The following is a 25,375-nucleotide window of genomic DNA, read 5'->3' as shown; positions in this document are numbered from 1 at the left end:
CTGTCGTGAATGCCTCGAACATTTAAAGAAATTAATTTAAACTTACCAAACTTGTAATCAGCCATTACGAAAGAAATAAATAACCAGTATTGAACAAACAAATACCTTTGGAGAAAGTGAAAATTGAGAAAATATGAAACATTACGCCAATCAAACACTTGCGTTGACCCCTATATGTATCCATAACCGCTGACGGCCACCATCTGCTCAGGTAATGTCAGGCACATTGATGTGCACCCCTTCAATGAAGGCTCTTGCTCTCTTTTCTCGCTTCACCAGTGGTCATGCTTTGTTCCTTGTGGCTTGTTCCTCCAAAGACAGGTCTTCCTTTATGTTTAGCCCGTTTTCTTTCAGTTGGATATTTTCTTTGGCATCGCTCCACACTGTATCTCGATAAAGACGCATGACAAACTGTATAATTATCCTTCTGGGGCGTCCATCACCTCTTTTTGGTCCCAGTCTATGAACTGAATCCATGACATCTGGAAGTTTGTGCACGATATTTAGAGACACTTTGGTGAGGATCTTGTCAAACATAGTTTCATGTTAATCTGAGCTGCCTGACGACACTGCATAAAACGTGTCCGCACGATGAACGCCATCTTGGCCAAACGGGAAACTACTATGGAACAAAATGGCCACTCGTGATGACATAATTTCAAGATGGCCGCCAAACTAATCTGATAAAGAGATAACAGATAAACCACAAGCTCTTGTATCAGAGCTTGTAGTTTATCTGTTATCTGGTTTTGTTTCAGTGTACAGTTTGTTAATTCTGTGCAAAGCTGTTCAGTTACAAATACATAAATAATGTTTAGATATTTTAAACATTTTTGAAGTTATTTAAAAATGAAACAATACTTTAAATGTGAAATCAAAACTGCCAGTAGGTGGCAGAAAGTTTAACAGTGACAAGTCATAACTGAACTGGTTGATTCATTCAGGAACAGAACACCATCAAGTTGTTCAGAGACACAAAACAGTGCTGTGATTTTATTTTTCTCTCTGTCCGCTGGTGGGAGTGTGCTCGCTTGTGTTTGTGTGTGTGCACATTGGGGCTGAACTCCGCCGTGCGTGACAAAGAGAGCAAAGGAGAATTTTAAATGCCCAACCATGTAAATACAGAAATTACATGCTGTTGTGTAAATAAGATAAATAACAAGCTATTTAGTTTAATAAAATAACAAGTTAAAGACCTGGGCCCAAAAACATCTTAAGGCTAAAAGTAGCTCATAACTTGGCGATTTTTGTAGAAAATCTTAAAAATAATGGGCGTGTCAATCCTAAATTTAGGACAGTTAAGAATATTTTAAGAGAGTGTTGGGAGTATAAATATAAAGAGGTTGCAAGTTTTGGTTGGATGGTAAGGAAGGAGGTACAGAGAATTTGTCTGGATGAGATTGATATTGCACCATCAGTGGCGATCCCGGCAATACCTCCCTGGTTGTTTCCAGTGCCGTTTGTTGATTTAAACATTCATGGTGGCTGCGTCCGAAATCGCCTCCTCAATGAGTAGGTACTTAATTTCAATAAGTACGTACTTAACGAGCGCTAAAAGAGTACCTACTCAACAGCCAAATCTCGTCAAGTATGGATGCGTTCCGCCATGTTGACGTTATCATGTGACCTATGACGTTATAACAAGCGCAACATGAAATGATATGAGCGACGGATTTAATTCATCTATCTGTAAACATTTTGATGTTGATGAAATTTGCTTATTTTGGATTGATTGAAGTTTTTATATTTTTAACAATACTAAAATGACTAAACCCCCCAAATTTGTTGTCCTGAATATGTTAATGGGCAAAATTGTGCAAAACTAGCTTAGATCTCATTTGTTTTCCTTTTTCCTGCTGAATTTCTCTCTCCTTTCATCCCTGAAACTTAAAATAATAATAAATAAATAACAAAAACAACAAATGCAATTTTTAATTCATTGCGATTTTATGAATATTCAAATATATTTAATCATTTTTTCTGTATATAATCTTGTACTATGTACGCAAACCTATTATAGTTATGTTTTCTGTCATGATTGTTCTTTGTTAAAGATACTTAAGTCTTTCCCTGAGTTTGTATGGAATTATAAATTCTGCAGTAATAATAATACAAAATTTTGAGCGACAGCGACACCTCATGGCATCAGTAACACAACAACCCTACCTAGTACGCTTTCCTCTATGTTTGCAACATCTGCACAAAGGAGACATCGATCAGTTGCTCAAAGATCTTACCTTTGGAGAAGACTGTTGATTTTACACTCGGAAAATGTATTACTACTTAGAAATTAAAATAACTTTAGAATGCATTGCTAGCCCACTCCACCACTTACCAACAATAATAATGATAAATGCTGACTAATAATTAATGATATTTTTAGTTATACAAGCATAATGTTTTTTTTTTTTTTTTTTTTAATGAAGTAATGAATAAATGTATATGCTTATGAAAATGTTATATTTTATTTACTGACAACATCAGGAAACATGAATAAATTAGTAAAATAATCAAAGTAACCATGAACATAAATAAATACACATGGAACAAAGCTTTATTTAAACATATTGGTCTTTTTAGACTTTTTCTACTGAGGATGAAGAGACCACAGCAACATCTGGTCCAGATGAGGCAAAGGGCAGGTGGAGTGATGGAGGGTCTCATCAATGGCACTAGACCATTTCCAGGATGCTGCTGTGGATTTATTACTGCACACACCAGTCTGCAGACATTTCAGATCATACAAAGATGCACAAATATAATACAAAAGCTGTCATTTTAACAGCACAATGCCATTTAGATCTCTGTATTGGAAGTTACAAATTGATCAATCTTTATATTAAGTTTCGGATTTTACTTTTCCCCAAAAATGCTGCAGTCACCTTTCCTTTCAGGTCCTGCTCCACCACAAAAGATCTGCAACAAAGGCACAGAAATCAAGAATCTGAAAAGTTCTGTTATAGCTCTGTTTGAAATTAGTTTGAAGTTCAGTTAGGCCTACTATATGTACATGTTTATTTACATTACTTACATTAATGTAAAGCAGTGTTGACAGTGAATTCTCACATAAGTGCTCTAGAACATTTTCCTGTCATTTGATAAATAGACATTTATTAAACGTTTTTAAAATGTATGTTTTATGTAAATCCGCTTTTAAAGACGTGCGTGTGCTACCTGAAGCTTAATGTTCGCTATACATCATAAAACATGTTTTAACAGCGAAATCACAAATATACTATAGCATACTGTATAACATCTTGGCACCTTATGCAAATCAACAGTTTACGATAAAGTAGCTCAACAAATATGATTTTTAAGACAGGGAACCGTGTTTTGGTTTGTAATACTCACATTTATAAACACCCTCGTTGCAGTTCTCAATCACGTTCGATGATGACGTTTTGGCCTCCTGTGGACTCCTGGGATTGAAAAGTATCCATCAATGAAGACTTCAGAATCTGAGCTGAAGCAGTAGGACATCCGGGGATTTCTCGCCTACTCTTTTATGAATACTGAGGTTTCGAACGTACTTCTTTCTTCACGTACTCTTTTTTTTTCCTACTATATAGTAGGTAAGTAGGCATATTCGGACGCACTTTAAGTAGACGTACACCCGAATCTCGCGACAATTAGTGCATTCGCCTACTAATTCTCGCCTACTCTTTTATAAATACTAAGGATTCAGACATACTTATTCGCTCGCCTACTGCTTTCCCCTACTATATAGTAGAGAAGTAGGCGATTTCCGACGCAGCCAAAGACTTAAAAACCATCAACATGAACATTCCAACAAGTTTAGTATCCAGGGACTGGAAGAACAGCAGCTGCAGTATATATACCTAAATTTAGCATCAACATTGCCAGAAGAACTTCTGATCATGTTTCTGTATACACTTCTGAATTATTAGCCATATGTCTTGCATTGCAGTGGGTTGAGGAGGTTCGGCATAGCACTACTGTGGTTTGTACAGATTCAATGGCGGCTTTGACAAGTTTACAGAGTGGAAAATCAGAGACGTGACAGTAGGGCTGGGCGATAAAACGATAACAATATGTATCGCGATAGACACGTGATCGATATCAATAAAAAATGTGTTCCATAAAACGTTCAATATTTTTTATTCTTCGTCGGAAAAAACAGGTTGCGAAGCAAGTTTGGTTCCATTAACAAAAGCACTAGCTCTCTGGTAACCTAGCAATGTAGGGAGTGACACGCTAACAGCCAATCATATAAAAGTATTAAGTTTGGTTGCGCCATATCATTGTCTAGTGCTGGTCTGCTGGATTCCTCTTCATAAGCAGAAAATGAGTGCCGCAGCGAGCGAGGAAATTGTAAATAAAAGAGGAAAAGTCAGCTCGCCAGTATGGCAGTTTTTTGGATATTATAAGTCTGACCGTAGTCAGACCAATGTCAGTGTTTCCCCTGCCATTATTTTAGGGGGGCGGCCCGCCCCCCATTAAACGTCAAGTTAATTTTATTTTCTATGTAGCACCAGATCACAATAGAAGTTATACTATCTAAATTGCCTTATGTTATTTATCTTATTTACACGACGGCATGTCTTTCTGTCTCTACATGGTCGCGCGTTTACAGTGTTTCTTCCGCGAAAACATGGACTGGATCGCGAACTCCATTCATAAAAACGGAATTTACTATAGCGCGGAATGCCGCGAAATTCGATTTTTGGATGAATAAATCAAAAGTTGGTCTGTTACTTAATTCGAATCGCGATATGGACTAGTGTTTGTGAAAATGAAACGCAAAAAGACCGTTTAAATATGAATCCTGCATGTTCCGTTTGCCTCTGTATGTATGAATGGCGGAGACGTGTTTTTTTTCACTACACGCATACTGAAGCACACGTGACGCTCCCGGTAATTTTTGGCCTTTGCATCTCACATGAACAGAAACTCCAATAAATAAATCTCCAAAGCTGCTGTGAGTGTCACTTTTTGTCAATTTTACTGTTTCATAAGTGAAACTAGCATCATATCATACTGTATACACACTGAAACTTCACGGCAACCTGTCAAAATAAAAGTACGGTTTAACATGTAACAGAACAATATTAGTCTTGTATTAGTTTTGTACAGTATAATGTAGGTGTTTATATATTCCTATTAAAATAATTTACATAAAACAATATATGATAAAAAATAAATATTACAACAAGATTCACCACTTAATTGTAGAAAAAAAATACTACAATTATTATTAACTTTTTTTAACTGAATATAATTTTTCTTCTATGTATTAATTTTAACAGTAAAGCTCTGTTTATTTTTAAGGGTTTATTTTTCATTTGATTAAAAATAAATCAGTGTTTTTGCTTTCATTTGATTATCAGAAAAAATAAAACAAGAATTTCTGAAAAAAAGCAAAAGATTGTAGGGCCCTATTGTTCAAAATGTTGAAAGTTTTGGACTTATTTTTTCACTGAAATAAATGTTTTCGTTATTACACAAAGTAGGCTAAAGTAAAAGAAGTAACGTTGGCTACCGGCAACCAGCAATCTGTGCAGCAAGAAATATTGTCAGCCAAGTACTTTGCATCAACCTCTGACCTGTGGTCAAGCCGTACTTCTGAGCCATACATTAGCTTGACCATTCACTTCATCGACAATAATTGGGGTTTGAATTAAGCATTAATAGATAATAGTTAAGTGTTCATTGTGACTTTAGACTTATGTTTACATTTTAATTATTTGAGTTTTCCATGGTTGTTGACATTTCTGTCTTAATAACTGAGGGGATTATGATCAGAGGAAGGTTAAGTTTAAAATAAAAATATTTAAATGTAATATATTTTTCTCCCGGTCCTTATTTTAAATGGGTCATAAAAAATATCAATAATTATCGATATCGACCGATATGAAACACTGATATCGTGATACAGTTTTCAGCCATATCGCCCAGCCCTACGCGACAGAACATATTATATGAAATCCTACAGAGTATATATAGGATAAGGCTGCTAAGGTTATTGATTTATTTTCTGTGGGTGCCGGCTCACGTTGGACTAGAGGGGAATGAGTTGACCAACTTGCTAAGAATGCCCTGGAACAGCCACAAGTGGAATTTCAAACAGCAAAAAGTAAAGCTGAATTAAAGAAATTGATACATATTGAGGTTGTAAAGAAATGGCAAAAAAGTTGGGAAAATGAAAGAAAAGGGAGACATTTATTTAAGATACAGGAATGTGTTAGTAAAGAGAGACCAAGTTATGGAAACAGAAGAAAGGAGGTTTATTTTATCTAGATATGTAGCATTAAATAACAATCTGCACATAATAGGGAAACGGGCAACTGTGATAAATGTGGATTACCAGAAACGGTTGAACATGTTCTTTTAACGTGTGGGATATGAAAGGGAAATACATCAGATGTTCAAAGAACTAGAACTGATGGGAATTAATAATATATCTTTAAATACACTTTTAGGTTATGGGCCAATGCAGTCAAGAACATATAAAGAATTGTTTAAGTATTTAAAAAAGACAAGATTAATGGAAAGAGTTTGACTATTTGAATGGTTGTGCTAATTTAATCCTTTTTTTTTTGTTTGTTTTTTTGTTTAATAATAGTTAATAGTCCACTGCTGAACCGTGTTGGTTCCACACTCCAGACTAGTGTTGGGCGATATGCTCAATTTTCATATCGTCATATCGTCAGCCTGTGAGATCGCCGATACACGATACTATCGTGCTAATTTATTTAATAATATGTGAACATGTCAATATGTAATAAATTCCTTATTCGTTTTGTAAGGGTAGTGCATGTGACTTGTGACATAGTTGTGCATGTACAGAGCACTGACGGTAGTTTACTTTCGGTTTCATTCTCTGCTATCTTCAGGGAGCGGTTAAATGTGCGTGCGTGAATGTAAATGAATGTATTTTTCTTTACCCGTCATATTGCGATAATGTTACCGCTGTATGTCTGACCTTTGTCATCAGTTCATGTTGTATTTCAGTTCATATTGAATGTGGAGAAGCGATGTGCGTGTGATTCACGTGCATATGTTTAGCGCCATTTTATCCCATCGTAATTCTAGTTAACGCATACAGATGTTACTGAGGTGAATGTTTGTTTCCTATATACAGATATATATACTCTTACCCATTTTCACTGCACGCATCTGCGGCGCGACGTGGCCACTCTATGCTTGTGTTTACCGCGGCAAGTCTCTGAGGCATCCTAGAACCGACTCTCCGCACTGCATTGCTAAAGAAAGGTGCCTTTTTGACGCACAATAATAATAATCGTCTTTCTATCGTCAAAGGCATCAGCAACAGGCGATATCTCTGACTATCGTCGATACACGATACTATCGTCTATCGGCACAACCCTACTCCAGACCAGTAGGTGGCAGACATGCACCTCTAACATTGGTTTGCCAATCCGCCATAAAACTCGAAAGAAAAAGAAGATCATCTCAGGGATTAAAGTTCTCCGTCGCTACGATGGATTTCCTTTACCTGCAACAAGTCTACGATGGATTTCCGTCAATTAGAAAAAATGAGGGGAAAATAAACGTATAGAGCATTGTTTTGTTGTTGTTGTGCTGGCACACCAAAAATCATCCTGGCTGCGGCTTTAGCTTCTCAGTGACGACATAGTTACGCCGCTGGAATCATTCACAGTCAAGTAATTAGTAGAGAACACAGAGCAAAACTTGAATTTCGGCACGGGTATTAATGCACATTGGAATGTATCATTTGCACGCGCTTTTGAGTCCTGCTTATTTAAAGTGAAAGAGAGACTCATTTGAGCGCTCTCTACTGCAGAAAAATGCTACAATGTATCATTTGTTGCCCTTGGTCCGATAAGAAGATTGACAGATTAAAGCAATTGTTAAGGGAGTAAGCAAATGTAATATTGACTTAATACAACAGTTGAATAACTAGAAGTTAATATTAAGTGACTTACGTTGGCTGACTATAACTCTACTGCCTGATTTTACTCTATTTTTTTTTCAACGAAACTATTTCCAAATAAAGTAACAGCTCAGCCGCTGCGCATCTCTAAAGCAAAACAGCGGTGTTTCATTCATGAATGAAAGCATGTTTTTGACTAATCTAGTGACTGAAGTAGGGCTGCACGATATTGGGAAGATATGCGATAATTGTGTTGAATATTGCGATAACGATATTATTTGTGATATTACATTTCCCTAGAGAAATGCTTTAATAATTATTATTGTTATTATTATCTATTTTTTAAAATCTTTTATATATGTAATGATCATGCTAAAATAAACAGGTAATAGATATTCTTCTGGCATCCGAATTAAATCTAATTCAGGCTAAAAAAAAAAAAAAATGTCAAGGAAGTTGCAAAAATTTTGACTTTAAAACACTATGAATGACTTAAAACCTCGGCAGATATTCTGATTTCTGGTTTGCTGTTACCATAGACCTGCAAACACAAAATGAATTGCTTTCAAACATTACTTTTTATTTACATTTAAGAGCATCTTTTAAACTAAATATTTCCTTGCCTTGCCTGTTTTTTGTTTGTTTGTTTTTTAAATAAAACATATTATAAACAAAAATGTTATTAAAATTACTATTAAACTTCAAAAAGTTAGGAGCATCAAAAAAATTAGGAGCACCCAATTTCTTTTTAGTAATGCACTGATCTTTATTCTTCATGGCTGATCCCAATTGCCAGGCAAATCAAATGGGCTGTTTCTGAAAGCCTCAGAATCAAATTTTAAAAAAATTACAGTATAAATAACAAAAAATAGACAATAAATGCAGCCATATTCAAAGTAGACTACTCTTTCAATATTCAAAGTGTAAATAGAGACCGAATTTTTTTTAAGTATGATACAGAGTTATAGACAACTTCACAACTTATTATAGGCCACATTCTAATAACAGCCTAGATATTTTATCTAGCCTAATTTGCGTGCATTGGGGAGTCGGTCTCTAAACGTGGGGTATTAAAATTGCTTTTAAATGCGCGTAGCCTACGCGTTTTACTTTTGGTTTTGTTTTAAGGATCGCGCGAAACTTTCGGCAGTGCATAGCATGCACTCTGCAGTACAAGAGATTACTTTAACAAACCATTTGAAAGTCGGAGGACACCAACAGGACTTTGAAAAGCGTGTCCCCAGTGGAAAATACTCCCCTTCGTGAGTGGAACTCGGCCGCTGAGTTATCATCTGATGTGAATGAATGCCGCGTTGTACAGAACTTTTTTACTGTCCACAATCAAAAATTGTCATACCACACACCCCTAATTGCAATGCAGTTTGTGCAAATCCGGAACAAAGGTTTCAGAAAAAAAACGTCCGGTTCCTAGTTCAGCGGTGCGCATTGTCAGTGACAGGAAGACGGCTAATATCTCAAATCTTCATTAAAGGTAACAATAAAGATTAAGTTTAAATGGTTATGTAATGTTGGAGAGAATGGCGAACGAATCAGCTCACAGCAGTCTGTGCAGTAGTTAGGTTAGCGAAAGTTTTGTAAAGAAATGAAACTAGGTCGCACCACAACAATTTCTCGCACTCGCACAAATGCTCCCAAATATAATTTGAGGTTGTGCAGATTAAATTTTGGGAGCATAAATGGTGGCAATTTTGATTCCTGGACAGTTCTTTTTAGGCAAAAGTTCAGCGCTGCTGTCATTTTCTCCCTTCATACTCCTGCCGTATTTATTTTTCATTCTCTGCTCTGAGCCACTGGGTTCACCTGTTCGCCCCTTCTAGCCAATAGTATTATAGAGCCTACTTGGGAGGCGGGTATAAAGATAGTAAGCCCCCATCTGTTTGGTCAAATTAGGACAACCTATGCATGCAACGCACAAATGTTTGGCTCATAAATTAAATGTCAATTATCGCAACTCTCTGCGATACTGATTTCGCGTATACTAATATCGCGATAACGATAATTTTTCGATATATCGTGCAGCCCTAGACTGAAGACAGTCAGTTGCTTCATTCCCGAATGAATCAGCCATTCAAACGAATCATTTGACTTACCGCCACCTGCTGGCGGATTTAGTGTCATTGTAACATACACTTACAGTTTTTTAAAGGGGTCTTCCGGTGCCACATGCACTTTTACAAGCTGTTTGAACTGAAATGTGTGTTAGTGTGTGTGCACAACCACCCTAGAATGACAAAGATCCACCCAGTAGTTTTCTTTTAATTTAGTAAAATAATTTGCCCCTTCTCATATCGAGCCGTCGTTGTGCCGTCACACTGACAGAGGCTGCTCCCATGACAGTTGATAGACAGTAGTGTTTTAGCATAGACCCGCCTCGAGTGAGAAGTAAACTGTCAGCCATTGTTTCGACGCTGGAGCAGAATGTTGCCTAAGCGAGTGTGGAGTACAGTTGATGGGTGTAACAGCAAACACAGCAGTCATTTACTACTGAGACATCTGAGCCGCTGAAGACACAGTGGCTGAATTTTATTTTTGAAGAGAATGTGCCGCCGATCTACCTAAATAGGTTTATGTTTACACAAATCATTTCTCACCATTATATGAGAAGCTGCTGCTGAAAAATGGATCTGTATGAACTATTCGTATTCCTATCTCATCTTCACCAGAAGAAGTGAGTGTAATTTCTTTTTCTATGAATCTTTGCTAATCGCCTTTTTTAATAATGTGCTAAAGTTAGCGCGTTTCACTATGAATTAAAGTGTAACTTACACTCTCAGAGAAGATGGTTATGTCATTTTCTCTATGTAAATCTGTCTCAGTATAATTCATAATCGCACGTTTATAATGAACAATGCATTAAGGTGATTGTCTAGTTACAAACTGTGTACGTTGTCGTAAAACTACATTAAGCTTAGCTTGTAACGCTAGATGGTTTAAAACGGTGTCTGTTAATGATTATGAAGTCATGTACAATTATTTTAAATAGTTTTGGATCAGTTATAACTGCATTAAGAATGGTAACTTTAACGCAATGCCTGCAAAATAGTGTTTACAGCCTGCAACTGCATACGAGTAAAGACCATAACACTCACATTTATGTATTTCAATATTACAACGGGGTAAGTTATGTTAATCGATCACTTCGCTCTTGTTCAGTCAGCTATACCTCAGTAAACACATCGAGTTCGTATCTCTCTAAGTGCGCTATCCTGCCAGTACATACAAAGATATATCAAAGTGACATTAAGTTTACTAACCATTCAGAAACGCCTTGTTTAAGCCATAATTGCTGAACTTCTTCGCGGGTGTCATCTTGTTCCGGGTCCAACTCCGGTTCAAACTCTCGCGATCATTATTTCCCCAAATAATACCCTCAACTGTTGTCTAGGTAACACCTCATGTGCGTTGTAATGACTTGCCCCACAGAAACTGAGGGGCGGGGTGAGCAGAGGTTCATATCATTTAAAGGGCCAGGTACTGATATCGCTTGCTGAGAACAGAGCCATTTTTTTACCAGGTAAAATGAGTGTTTTTTACACTACCATTGAGAATTTTTAATCAAAGTATATTACAAAATTTTCATTAGGACCCTAAAGCATCATATTAATTTGTGGAAAATGGGCATCGGATGACCCCTTTAAAACTTAATATTTCAAAAATGTTTATTTAAAACATTTATTTCAACATGAATTTATGAATTTATTTGCACTTATGCCACCTCTGAGCCTCATTAAATGTCTGAAATTGCACCTACAAGCCACTTTTGTGTTCTTCTGTGCCACCTCTGTAGTACAAATTATTTTTTTATTGAACTAATTTTATACGATTGGTAATTTATTTGTCTTATTCTGCCATTTATAATATTGTTTTAATATAAATATATAGGGATGCACCGATACGAATCGGCCGATCATGCTTGCGCGTTTTGTCAGTAACGCGCAAGTGATCGGCCGATACGTATCGGTGCATCCCTATAAATATATCAAATACATTTTTTTAATTTGACAGATAATGACATACTTTTTAATAAAAATTGAAAAATGCCATTACAAAGGTAAAAAGAGAATGCCACTGTAAATCACTTTAAGGAGTCAATTATCACCTCATATTAGGAAGGCTAATTTTTTATCAGAATTTTTTATTATTGATCAGAAGATGCTTCTACATTTTTAAATTAGGAGGACAAGCACTATAAGAAGGGAACAAAACTGCTTATCAAGTGGGTGTGTGACAGGTATGGCTGTGGAATGGTGTTTGTCAAAAAATTTTTGGAGGAAAAATTTTCAGTCAGAATATATATATATATATATATATATATATTTTTTTTTTTTTTGCTTTAATCCCTGAGATCTCCGCAGAAGAAGATCGACGTCACCTCCTGTTTAGCCCCGCCCACTGATTTTCGCATAGTGTTTACCAGAGGGGCAAATGCGCAGGTCTAAGCAGAAACCACTTTGAATACAAGACACTCTGCAGGGCTAATTTGTGGTAAAATAGTCTTTGCATATTATTTTGCATTTTAATAGAATTAATAAATGACAGGGGCCCATACTGCCCCTTTTTTTTTTTTTGCAGGTGCAACTACATTTAGTAAGCGGTTGGACTGTGTGTCCACCACGTTGTCTAACTCAGTGGTTCTCAATCCTGGTCCTGGGGGACCCCTGCTCTGCACATTTTGGATGTCTCCCTTATTTAACACACCTGATTGAGATCAGCTCATTAGGAGAGAGATCCATGAACTGAACTAACAAGCTGAAGATCTCAATCAGGTGTGTTAAATAAGTGAGACATGCAAAATGTGCAGAGCAGGGGTCCCCCAGGACCAGGATTGAGAACCACTGGTCTAACTCATAGGCGCATATGAGAAACATTGCACATGAGAAACATTATAAAAGCAAGCGTAACAAAATTGTGCTACTCATTTGAGCTGCACAGTTAATCACCTTGGACCAATACTTGACCTCAGCACAAGCAGACTGGTCCGAGTTTATAATAGGTTTATTCGGGAACCAATGTTAACTAATGTTACTGCACAGTGCTGCAACATCCAGTAAAATACATTTGATTTCAGAACATAATTCTTTGTTATAAACAAATCAAACAGCACTGACACAAGTCAACAAAAAAACAACAACAACAAAAAAAGAAATAGCATTTTTGATACCAACAATGTAGGAAAGGAAAAGGTAATAACGTGACATGTGGCCAACTGGTGAAGCAGGAGCAGTAATACCACGCAGCACATGTGCAAATGCTAAACTAGCTGGGAGCAAACTTCCTTGACTATTACGCCGGAATGGAAGTGTAGTTCCTAATCTTATCATCTTAGAAACTCGCAGCTTTGCATTTCCACCGGTCTTAGTACACGATAACTACAGAAGAGTCAAGTTTTAAATACAACAAATATGGAAACTCTGACATTTTTGAACGCGATGCTATTGGTCTCATAGGATTCAATGATCTATGCTAAGCTATGCTAAAAGTGATATCTCCAGAACAGGAGAACGGCTGAATGGATTTCAAAACGGTAAAACTCAACTTATTAACTCGGGGGGAGTTGGAGAATGAGCCTATTTCCAAAAAAAGTGGAGTGTTCCTTTTAACTGCAGCCAGCCATCAGAGGGCAATCAAATTGTTTTGAATTTGTGGATGTGAAGCACACATGACAACTAACCTAAATACAGACTTTAGTAACATGAATGACTTTAAATAATTAATTCACAAAATAAACCCCATCTTATTGCATGAATTTAATTTGTCTTTGTTATCTTCACTAAAATAAAAATCTGGGGGACCTATTTTTTTAAGTCTATTTTTTTTTTTTACTTCCCTGGGTGGTGGGGGGATTAGGGGTGCAAGTGCAAATATAATTGCACCAAGATAAATTCTGATTTCAGTTTTATTTTGATTAATTGTGCAGCTCTACCCCCTGTTTTTTAATTTTTCCCTTTTCCTTTTTTTCTGTTTCAAATATGAGTTGCGAAGCCCTTTTAAGCAACTGCAAGCATGATATAAATGTTGTTGCATGGACATAAAAACAACGGTGTATTCTAAATCTGTTGTGGTCTAAAAACCAGGGTCAGCAAAGATAGTGGTAATTTTTAATTGAAATAATATTTTAAAATATTACTTTTTTCACAGTACTTTAAGTCAACAACAAATAACAAATAAAAAAATTATACTGACCAGTAGTGTACATAGTGTACACTCCTGTCAGTTTTTTTTTTACTCCCTTAGTTATGTAATAGCCAAGAAATCATCTTGCAGCCTTGCACAACATAACAGTCCCACTGTCAGCAGCAGAACAACTGAATACACACATACACAACTAATGGACCATGTGTAACTTGAAATACATTTTACATTTATTCTTAAATTGGTTCTCCACTGTCTGAAGCTTGATCCCCACAGTTGAGGAAAGAGGAAAGCTTTGCAGAAAGTTAAAGAAGTTCACTTCCAGAACAAAAATTTACAGATAATTTACTCACCCCCTTGTTGTCCAAGATGTTCCTGTCTTTCTTTCTTTAGTCGTGAAGAAATTGTGTTTTTTGAGGAAAACATTTCAGGATTTCTCTCCATATAGTGTACTTCTATGGTGCCCATGAGTGTGAACTTCCAAAATGAAAGGAAAAGAGAGGAGGTGAAGTGAGGCCAAGTATGATGACCCATACTAGGAATTTGTGCTCTGCATTTAACCCATCCAAGTGCACACACACAGTAGTGAACACACACACACACCGTGAACACACACCCGGAGCAGTGGGCAGCCATTGCTGCGGTGCCCGGGGAGCAGTTGGGGGAACGGTGCCTTGCTCAAGGGACTCACCTCAGTCGTGGTATTGAGGGTGAAGAGAGTGCTGGTTATTCACTCCCCCCACCTACAATTCCTGCCGGACCTGAGACTCAAACCTGCAACCTTTAGGTTACAAGTCCAACTCTCTAACCATTAGGCCACGACTGCCCAAATTATTTGCAAATAAATGTAGTTTAAATGCAGCTTCTAAGGGCTCTAAATATTCCCAGCCGAGGAAGAAGGGTTTTACCTAGCGAAATGATCCATCATCTCCTTAAAAGTTAACAGTCAATGACTGCAAATAATTTCAAACTGTTGCAATAAAAGTTCTTGACATTTAGCAAATAATTTCATTGGACTGAGGTTGCTAAGGGTGGAGGGGCAATGCCTCATTTTAAGACTGCGCCGGAAAAAAAGCAAGGTGAGTGGCCTGACATATCCAATCTTACTTCTCAATAATAAAAATGATAAATCAATAAAAAAACTAATGCACAGATAAATACTTATTTTGCCAAATAATCTAGATTTTTATATTTAAAAAAAAAAAACCATTTTAGTCACTGGCCCAATTTACCTGAATGTGTTAAGATAAAATAAGACAATAAAATGGGCCACCTTCTGAGTACAGTATTAGCAGAAATTCTAGTGGTTCCTCTTATTAAAAATTATTTTTATTATTAACATATTCTATTATTGCATTTGTGGCATACCTTTTTCACATTTTACCTTCTAAATGTGTTTGTATGTGATGTGTGTTTATGTGTGCGTCACTATGTTTGTATGTGCATGTTAGTGCGGCATGTGTATGTGCACACAAACATAGTGAGGCACACATGGGCTCACACTTACTAAAAAGACAATTTGACACATTTTGATATAGAAGTGATAGGTGTTGAAGTAAAGTAGCCTAATGTTAAACTACTTAGTACAGACAGCATGAAAAACAGAAAAGAACAAGATAAAAATTTATGTCTGCCAGGGATGGGACAAAAAATACAATCGGTGGGTAGGGGAGAGGATGAGAGGAGCATTGGCCGAATATAGGGAGATAGTTGAGAGAGGCCAAAAGCAAATTTACATTTTCTATACGGCGTGAAATTGATTAAAATTTATGTCATAATGTAATTTAAATGCACTAGAACATTATACTGCTATATTATAAAATAAAATACAATTAAATTTGTTTTATCAGAAATGTCTCTATTTCACTTTGCATTTTGACTGGCCCGTTTTTGCCGATCAGCTGGCCCATTTTACCTGAACACTGCTATCTCAAAAAATGTGGGGCACCTAATGTTTCAAAATCTGTAGGGCCTGAACAGTTATATTTTATTACATCAATTTAACACAAAAATATTAAATACAGTCAATATTAATCATAAGAACACAGTTAGATGTCATACATGGATTTTTTGTTAGCTCCCAAGCGATTAACCAAAAAGTGGCCCAATGGCCAGCAATGTAGGACAATTTTAAAGTTGGAGGAGAAAATGAGATGGGAGTTTTACGACCTACTTAAACCAGAATACACAGAGTACACGTATGGCTAAGAAGTATATAAATTGTCTTTTTGTATTTTTGTATTTTTTATTTTTTCGAAAATTTTGCTAGATAAGACCCTTCTTCTTTGGCTGGGATCATTTAGAGCCCTTTGAAGCTTCATTTAAACTGCAGTTTGGAAGTTCAAACTTGCAGGCACCATAAAAGTACACTATATGGAGAGAAATCCATTTCTTTGCTACTGAAGAAAGAAAGACATGAACATATTGAATGATAAATGACAAATAATTTCAATATAGATTATTAATGTCAAAGTAAATTACCTTCTTGCAAAATAGGGAACAGAGGGTTTGAGAGAGGTGTTTATTTCAACTGGAAACTGCAGTGATTCATACATATTGAAAAAAAAATTCTGTCTTAAAGGAAAGGAAATGTCCCATTTGTGCTCTGCATTTAACTTATTGAAGTGCACGCACACAGCAGTGAGTAGTGAACAGACACAAACACACACACCGTGAACACACACCTGGAGCAGTGGCCAGCCATTTATGCTTGCCAGTACAGGAGCCCCCCCCACCCCCCCCCACCCCCATTATCGCCGCCGGTACTGACACTCAAAATTGCTTTATGTTACAGGTCAGACTCTGTAATCATTAGGCAATGACTGCCCACAATCTTAATCTTATTTTAGGAACTTCTGTAAGCGAAGTCATGCCAGTAACCCTGGAGGTGGAACTTCTTGGCTTTTCTTTGATTTATTCATTGATTTTTTCATTTGATTTTAGATGAAGAATTCACTTGAAAACAGCACATTGCTGTGTTTATAAGACAGTATTAGACTGCTTATTCATATAAAAGATTAAGAACATTGTATCTAAGGAGAAACTCTCACAGTGTTATGTTGATTCTGCAACTAGTGTCACTAGTGGTAGAACTTGTATGTGAAATGTTTCCCAACTGTACTACTGCCTGTATTTTATAACACCTTTAATCTGGCCATAGTTTTAACATAAAGGACCCTTAAGAAGCTATTACTTATGCAGCTGTGACAATTACTGATGACATAACTGAGAAACTTGGAAGATAAAGCAACACATGTTTGTGTGGGTTGTAAAACAGACTTTGGTGCATAAATATGGCCAATTAATTCCAATTGTTGATTGGTCGTGTGTTAAACAGTACGGTCATAATCGTAAAGGCTGCAGCATTTGAATGAGAAAATCTTTATTATTTTAATGTCCTCTGTGCTTTTTACAGAAACATGTTTTAACCTGCCTGATCCTAATCCTATGAAGTAAATCATCAAATGAAAATTTATATTAATAGTTGTAAAATAATTAAATTATTTTAGTATGATGCTGTGAGTGTTGATTCTCAGTCCATGAGGTGATAATTAGGTGTGAATGATCTAATTTATAGGCCTGGTTTTTGTGCTCAGTCCTGAAATTTAAAATAAAAAAAATGAACATGTTCTTTTGAGGTTAGGGTATCTTAAATGATACAGAAAATATTATTTTAACACTTACGAAGTTGTAATGTGAGCTGTTTTTTATATCATTTTTTTTTTTTCTTTACAGTTTCATCCCGTTTAAGCAATCAGTCCTTCTGGGTATGTACTTTGGGGCCTTCAGTTTCATGGATGCTTTCAAAGGACGGGAAAAGAAGAGGGACTAAATGTAATAGAATGGAGTTCTCTAATTTTGACACTTAATGTTTTAACACATTTTTCATGATTTGTAACTACTCTTTGCCAAACAGTTATTACAGGGCCTCTTATGACATGAATCATAATAAAATGGAGTCTGAAATACACACCGTTTGGACTTTTTAACTGAAAATTTACTTTTTTAACATAGTTTTTACATATTTACAATCTGATGTCATAGTTTAAAACCATGATATGTAAGTATGATTATGCCAGTAACAACAATGTCAGATGTACTTGTGCTATAGCAGTACACATGACTGAATAATCATGTTTATTGTAAAATATTTCTGTTTTATTTCCTGTTTTGCCTGTAATTGTTCAGTGAGTGTACGACCTGCTGTAAGTTTTTTTCATAACCTGTTAAAAAGAACAGCATGCTTATATAATCTAATAAAATGTAATTATGGTGCTGGAAATTTAGTTTAAAGGGGACATTGGATGCAAAATTCACTTCCGCATGGTGTTTGCATATAAATGGGTCTTAGCATTGGGTGGACATAACCACCCACAATGATACATCTCTTTTTTAAAATAACCCCAAAAAACTAAACAATTATGTCAATTATCAAGCCGTTTTGATTTTCAGAGCAGTATTGACATCATACTGCTTAGGCCCCGCCCATGACTGCTGACTAACGGACTGTTCCATATTAGCATGTTTCCACCCTCAGCTAGTTGCCCGCTGTCTGTTGTTTTCTCTGCGGTCAATCAGGTGTAGCGAAAACAATGTCTCGTAAGCAATGCAGATGTTTTGTAGTTGGTTGAAGTGAAGTGAACATAAGAGTATTCATTTCTCTCGACATGAGAGCCACTGAGGAAGCAGTGGATATTTTAGTTAGTTAGTTAGTTAGTTAGTTATTATTTTGTTTTTTGTTTTTTAGTTATCCCATTTAACCTTTTATACATTGCATTCAGTTTTGCACAGTTAATTTTAATGGCTAGGATCCTAGATTTGCATGCAAATGGCACCATATAGTACAACCCCAAATCAGAAAAGGTTGGGATAGTATGGAAAACGCAAATAAAAAAAGAAAGTAGTGATTTCTAAATTTACTTTGACTTGTATTTCATTGCAGACAATATGAACACAAAATATGTCATGTTTTGTCTGGTCAACTTCATTTCATTTGTAAATCTACATCCTTTCCTATCATTCAGACCTGCAACACATTCCAAAAAAGGTTGGGACAGGAGCAATTTAGGGCTAGTAATCTGGTAAATTGGTTAAATAATAGTGCGAATTGAAACAGGTCATGTCAACGGGTGATTGTAATCATGATTTGGTACAAAAGCAACATCCAAGAAAGGTCTAGTCCTTTAGGAGCAAAGATGGGCCGAGGATCGGCAGTTTGCCAATGAGAAAATTATTGAAATGTTTGAGTATGTCTGCTGTAAAGTACAACAGCGTATTTACTTCCTCAGGAGACTAAGATCTTTTGGAGCAAATAAACAGATTCTGTTCATGTTTTTTCAGTCTGTAATACAGAGTGTTGTACAATATGGAATATGTGCATGGTATAGTTGTCTTTCTGTTCAACTTAAAGCTCGACTGGCAAGGCTGATATCAAACTGTTCTAAGACTGTGGGTCAAAGGCTGGAGCCAAGTTTTCATGAGTTGTATAAGAAAAAAAATGCTGTCCTTGACACGTAAAATTATGTCTGACTGTTCCCATATTCTATATAAGGAATATCAACCTTTGCCATCAAATAGAAGACTGAGAGTACCATATGCTAGAACGAATAGATTACGGAAATCTTTTGTTCATCAGTCAGTAAAACTAATTAACCAGAACTGGGGGTCAAAGTAGGCAGTAATACTCGGAGGAATGGAGGGTACTTAAGTGTTTGAACAGTAGATGGATTTGTATTGACATGTATGTCTTTGAATGTATTGTATTGTGTAATGTGTATTGTTGTGAATTAATGTTAGACAGTAAACGCAAACAGGATGCAAGACAATTTTTGGAAGAAATTGCAACAATAAAGTGAAATTGAAATTTAATTGAAATTGAAAATTGATTGGAAATGTTTAAAAACAATGTTCCTCAAAGAAAGATAGGAAGACATTTGGATATTTCACCTTCAACAATGCATAACATAATCAAAAGTTTCAAGGAATCTGGAGAAATTTCAGTGCGTAAAGGACAAGGGTGCAAGCTTAAGCTGACAACCATGATCTCCGATCCCTCAGGCGGCACTGCATCAAGAACCGTCATTCATCTATAAGCGATATCACCACATGGGCTCAGGACTACTTTGGCAAACCTTTGTCAAGTACCACAATATGTAGTTACATCCACAAATGCCAGTTAAAACTGTACTGTGCCAAAAGGAAGCCCTATGTTAACAGTGTCCAGAAGTGTCGTCAACTTCTCTGGCCTCGGAGGCATCTGGGATGGACCATCACACAGTGGAAATGTGTACTGTGGTCAGATGAATCAGTATTTCAGGTATTTTTTGGGGAGAAATGGACGCCTTGTGCTCCAGACCAAAGAAGAAAAGGATCATTCAGACTGTTACCAGCAACAAGTCCAAAAGCCAGGGTCTGTCATGGTATGGGGTTGTCAGTGCCCTTGGCAAAGGTAGCTTGCACTTCTGTGGTGGCACCATTAATGCTGAAAAGTAAATAGTACATAGAAAAAAAGTACAAAGAGATTTTGGAGCACAACATGCTGGCTTCAAGAAGACCTCTTTACCAGGGACACCCATGCATATTTCAACAAGACAATGCAAAACCACATTCTGCACACATTACAAAGTCCTGGGTGCGGAGGAAGAGGATACAGGTACTTGACTGGCCTGCCTGTAGTCCGGACCTGTCTCCAATAAAGAATGTGTTGCGCAGTTTGAAGCGCAAAATGCGACAACGAAGACCCCGTACTGTTGCCCACCTTAAGACTTGTTTGCAGGAAGAATGGGACAAAATTAAACACTTCATCACTTGGTGTCTTCAGTCCCTAAACGTCTTTTAAGTGTTGTGAAAAGGAATGGCAACATTACAAAGTGGTAAATGCTTTACTGTTCCAACTTTTTTTTTTTAATGTGTTGCAAGAACCAAAATTGGAATATGTGTTTATTTAAAAAAAAAAAAAAATCATGAGGAACACATTAAATAATGTGCTGTTGTATTGTCTGCAATGAAATACAAGTCAAAGTAAATTTAGAAATCACTACTTTCTTTTTTTATTTGCGTTTTCCATATTGTCCCAGCTTTTTCTGATTTGGGGTTGTATATTATAAATGCCCTAGAAAGATTTTTTTATTTTATTTTTAATTTTTATTTTTGCAGGAACTATAGACAAACAAGCATTGCATTAATGTGTGGTGTTGTAGGCCTGTCTGCAAACCTTTTAATCGTGTGTTAGTAAAAGATCAATTTAAATGTTTGTACGAAGTAGTTTGGACCCTGTAAATAATTCTGAATCTAAAACAGAAATACACAGAATTTACTTTTACATTTACCATATTACATCACATTTCTTTATTTATGCAGATAGAAAATTGAATATTACACACAGAACACATAGTAGCAGTTTAATTCTTTCAATCTGCAGCCCTATATTAATGCAAGACAGGGAACAAACAACTAAATTTAAAATGCCGTGTCAAAGGCATAAACCACCCTTCAACAGAAGCTTATAGTGTCTTAAAGGGATAGTTTTGACGAAATTTTGTCCTCTGCAGCAAAATGTCTTGCAGGTCAAGGAGGTTGAATAATTTTGATTGCTGCTATATATATATATATATATATATATATACAGTGGCAGAGCCAGAGGGGTGTCCGGGGTGGCACCACCCCACGTGCCACCCCAAAATGTTCTTTGCTGCTGCGGTAGCTGATGCTGATTGACATCTCATTTGTCTAAAGAAGTTTTAGAATTTTGCCGGCAACGCTGCTTAAGGTAAAGCGAATAATAAAACATAATATTTGAAATACGTTTTATAGTTTATTATAAGGTTTGTTTGCTGAGTAACGTTTATTATCCGTTGTGTAGGTGAACGAGGCGCCGACAACATCAGTTAACTTAATGAGATTAGAGAGATCAATTCGCACTTTGGACCGTTAACACTATACTTAACCTGTGCTAGTATTACATGCACATACCATGTACATAGCTCAAAATTTCGACCGTTTTTGTCGCATATGCTCCCAAAATTTAATATGCGCGACCTCAAATTATATTTGGGAGCATTTTGATGATAACTCAGCGGCAGAGTTGCACTCACGCAGGGGCGTAATTTTCACTGGGGACACGTTTTTCAAAATTTGTGTCCTCCCACTTTTGTTAAAGTAATCTCTTGTATTGTAAAATACACGCTCAGCACCGCCGAGTTTCGCTTGATCGTTAAAATGAAACCAAAACTAAAATTGCACGCGCATTCAAAAGCAATTTTAATACCCCACATTTAGAGAGCAACACCTCAATGCGCAAAAATTAGGCTACATAAAATATCGAAGCTGTTATTAAATATTAGTATGTGGGCTAATAAGTTGTGTAGTTGTCTAGCTCTGTATCATACTTGAAAGATTCGGTCTCTATTTGCACTTTGAATATTGAAAGGGTAGCCTACTTTGATTATGGCTGCATTTATTGTCTACATGACTAAGAAAGAACTGTGTCATTTATTTTTTGTTATTTATAATATATTTTGTTATTTAGGTTGTTAAAAAATGCAGTGGTTGCCTCTAATTTAAATGCCTGTACCTATAATAGAAAATAATAGAAAATCTTGTTCATGTACTCATATTTGCATTCATTCTTGTCCCTTGCTTAAGGCATAAAATAAATATATAAGAAAGGCTTTCAGAATCAGCCCATTTGCTTGTAAAACATCGGCAATCAAAATGAAGAACCATGAAGAATCAATATCAGTGCATTTTTAAAAAAGAAATTGGGTGCTCCTAAAATTTTTTTATGGTGCTCCTAACTTTTTGAAGTTTCATGTCCTGTATGTAAGTTATTATATTTAATTAACAATGTTATTTCGACTTTGTACAATTTCTCTTGTTACACCAGTGAGCAATGCAACTTGTGAGAGAAGCTTCTCTGCGTTAAAACTTATTAAAACCCACCTTAGGACAACAATGTCTGATGACAGGTTAAGTCACCTAGGGATTCTCAGTGTTGAGTCAAGGAGGGCACGCTCCCTCAACATGGATGAATTCGTGAAACGTTTTGTCAGTTCTCATCAGAACCGCAGAATTATGTTGTTTAAAACATACCTAGGATAAGTTTGTAACTGATGACTAAAACTGTGTTTTTGTTTTTCTTTTCAAATTCAGGTCTCTTTGATGTCTGCTATGTCTAATTGCAGTATTTTTGTTTGGTTGTTTTTTCTTTATGCTAATGTTTTTGTAAATGAACTCAGCATAGTTTTTGCAAATAAAACTTTAGAATTCCTTAATTTATTATTTCAACTTTGAGTACAGTGCGTGTTCATGTGTGGACCCCCTGAAATAGCAGTGGCCACCCCATGTAAAAAATTTTTTTAGCTCCGCCACTGTATATATAAAAAACTTTGTTACCTGTACTGTGTTAGGCTAACCAAGATTTATCATAGCACTTACATATTATTGCTGTTTTGTTGGTTTGATTGCTTCTATTCTTTATTTGTAAGTGGCTTTGGATAGAATTGGCTAAATTACTAAATGTAATGTCAATGTTATGTACATTCTAAATGTAATGTAATGTAAATTTAAATTATGTCCTTTTTCATGTGCTGGGCTGGTACTGAGTTTTGTGAATATCTTTTCTTTCTGATAAGCTGTGGAATGTGGTGCTGTGATGGAAAACAATACAGTTGTGTTCAAAATAATAGCAGTCCAACATCACTAACCAGATCAATCACTTTGTTTGGTAGAAGTTATATTTCTACATGGCAAAAACTTTACTAGTAGCTGTACTAGAGTAACAGAAAACTAACAGACCCAACAGTCATGATATGCATGCTGATTCTGTGTAATTGAATCATTAATTGAAAAGGGCATGTTCAAAATAATAGCAGTGTGGAGTTCAGTTAGAGAGGTAAATCATTCTGTGAAAAAAACTGGTGTCAAACAAGTTTCCCTTATTTAAGGATGAAGGCAGCAAATGTACATTTCTCTCTGAAAATCTCTGTAAAATGGTTGTTCTAGACATTGTTCAAAAGAACAGCGTACTTTGATTAAAAAGTTGATAAGAGAGGACAAGACATATTGAGAAGTGCAGAAAATTATAGGCTGCTCAGATAAATGATGTCAAATTTAAAATGGCAACCAAAACCAGAAAGGTGTGAAAGAAAACTAAAAGCTACCATTCGACTGGATCAAAAAATAACCAAAATGCCAAAGACTCAGCCAATGATCAGTTTCGGGGGATTACAGAAAGTCTTAATTTACCTGTGAGCACTGTAACAATTAGAAGACGCCTATGTGAAGCCAAGCTATCGGCAAGAAGCCTCTGTAAAATCTCATTGTTGAAATAATGACAGGTGCTGAAGAGGTTACAATTTGCCAAAGAACACACTAATTGGCCTAAAGAGAAATGGCACAATATTTTGTGGAGTGATGAAAGCAAGATTGTTCTTTTTGGGTTTAGGGGCCACAGACAGTTTGTCAGGTGACCCCCAAACACTGAATTCAAGCCACAGTACACTGTGAAGACAGTAAAGCATAGTGGCGCAAGCTTCATGAATTCTCATACTATGGTGCTGGATCTATTTATCACATTGCAGGGATCGTGAATCAGTTTGAGTATATCAAAATTCTCAAAAAGGTCATGTTGTCTTATGCTGAAGAGGAAGTACCCTTGAAATGGGTGTTTCAACAAGACAACAACCCCAAACACACCAGTAATGAGCAGCATCTTGGTTCCAGACCAACAAGATTAACGTTATGGAGTGGCTAGCCCAATCCCCGGACCTTAATACCATAGAAAACTTGTGGGGTGACATCGAAAATGCTGTTTCTGAGGCCAAACCAAGAACTGCAGAGGAATTGTGGTGTGTAGTACAATTGTTTTGAGCTAGAATACCTGTTCACAGGTGCCAGAAGTTGATCGACTCTGTAGTTCTGGTTATACAACTAAATATAAATTCAGTGATTCACAAGAAAGTGTATACTATGACATGTAACATGCTCAGGACAGTTGGACGTGGCTGTGTATCAAAGGTAAAAAATGATATAAATAGCCTACTATTCAGTTTCTCACAATAACTGATTGTTTTGTGTCTTAGGACATCAATGTATCGTCATGAGCAGCAGGGTGTAATTTGGATTTGTCTGTGCATGTTTTTTTTTGTTTTACACTGTAAAAAAAAATCCGTAAAATTAAACTTCCGTGTTAATATAAAGGAATTTTCCATATTTTCAGTTTACAGGCATTTTACCCGTTTTTTTTTTTTTTTTTTTTTATTACGCATTGCATTGTGGGTTCAAACCATCGTGGGCCAGAAACGCGTGAGAAGCAAACACCATTACAGAGATCAAGATCACGCTCCA

The sequence above is a fragment of the Garra rufa genome, chromosome 10, assembly GCF_049309525.1.
Source record: "Garra rufa chromosome 10, GarRuf1.0, whole genome shotgun sequence".
Classification (NCBI taxonomy): domain Eukaryota; kingdom Metazoa; phylum Chordata; class Actinopteri; order Cypriniformes; family Cyprinidae; genus Garra; species Garra rufa.
The sequence above is the reverse complement of the archived record's forward strand: the minus strand, read 5'-3'. Positions refer to the sequence as shown.